The 1,392-nt window shown below is 48.3% G+C and overlaps 1 pseudogene; it reads right to left on the minus strand.

Annotated features, from left to right (window-relative positions):
• Nucleotides 1-224: 224 nt before the first annotated feature.
• On the minus strand, nucleotides 225-768 carry LOC103086268 (ferritin light chain pseudogene; annotated as a pseudogene).
• Between the last annotated feature and the right edge of the window lie 624 nt (nucleotides 769-1,392).

Here is a 1,392-nt window from a genome sequence, read left to right on the forward strand (position 1 = left end):
ACTAACCTATCCAGATAAAAATTATCAAACAGGATCAATGAAGAATTGCTATACATTAGGGTTCATTTGAATATCTATCTTTATTTATTTATTTTTTGGCTGCAAAAAGCTTTATTGTTTCCATTTGGTCCACATCTTGGGAGAGGGCCCCAGGATAGTTAAAAAGCTGCCTAGTGGCTGCAGAGCGGGGCTTCAGGCAGAAGCTCTGACTCCAGAGGGGCTCCTCAGAGGCCGCTGGACTTCAGAGACTCCTGTTCGTACTCGAGGGTGAGCCTTTCAAAGAGATACTCGCCCAGCCCAGCCTGCGGACCAGCCAGCCTGCGGAGGTTGGTCAGGTGGTCGCCCATCTTCTTGATGAGTTTCACCTCCTCATCTAGGAAGTGGCTCTCCAGGAAGTCGCAGAGGTGGGAGTCTGCGTGGGCACAACCCAGGGCGCGCAGATCCGGAAGGGCCTGGTTCAGGTTCTTCTCCATGTTAATGGCGGCTTCCATAGTGTCCTGGGTTTTACCCAACTCATCTTGAGATGGCTTCTGCACGTCCTGGAAGAGGGCGCGGCCGCCGCTTGGTTTTGCATTTTCAAGAGACGCTGGGCGCTCTCCTGCTTCTCTTCGGCCAATTCGCGGAAAAAGTGGCCCACGCCACATCGTCGCGGTCGAAATAGAAGCCCAGAGAGAGGTAGGTGTAGGAGGCCCACAGATGCATGCTGACCAGGCGGTTGACGGCGGCCTCCACCTCGGTGGAATAATTCTGATGAATCTGGGAGCTCATGGTTGATCGGTAGTAAGGAGTTTGGCTCAGAAAATGGTGTCGGCTGGTCCTGGTGACCGAGGATAGCTGAGTGGCTGACTCCGAAGGTTGGAGGGTGGTCGGAGGCTGGAGGAAGGGGCGACCCTGGGTCTGTTCCGTCCAAACACTGTTGAAGCAAGAGACTGATCCGGAGAACCGCTGAGCGCAATGCCTGAATATCTATCTTGATGAACTTGGGCAAGGATGGAAAATAGCTTTCATTTCATATGCTAACTCCAGATCATTGGTAATGGATCCCAGAATGTTCAGATGACAGTGTTTCTGGGCTACACCTTATCTTAAAGGGAAGAGTACAGATAAAAAGAATGAGTGCTGTGACCAATTAGAAATGCCTACTACAGGCTCATATCTGCTTACTTTGGACTAGCTCTGAATAGCTAATTGGGCATTTTCTGAGACTTATTTTGTAGATGTGCCCTTGGAGATTTAAAGTTTTTCTCTAATTCCCAAGTGATAAACTTTATACAACTCTTCCATATTTAGAGAATTTGAGAAGTTCCAAAGAGGAGAAGAAGGGTATTAAAAAAGGCTTTACTGTGTCCTACACACTTTCATGGATATGACCTTTTTTGAAGTATTAAAAAA

This window comes from Lipotes vexillifer, unplaced genomic scaffold, assembly GCF_000442215.2.
Source record: "Lipotes vexillifer unplaced genomic scaffold, Lipotes_vexillifer_v1.1 scaffold1048, whole genome shotgun sequence".
Classification (NCBI taxonomy): domain Eukaryota; kingdom Metazoa; phylum Chordata; class Mammalia; order Artiodactyla; family Lipotidae; genus Lipotes; species Lipotes vexillifer.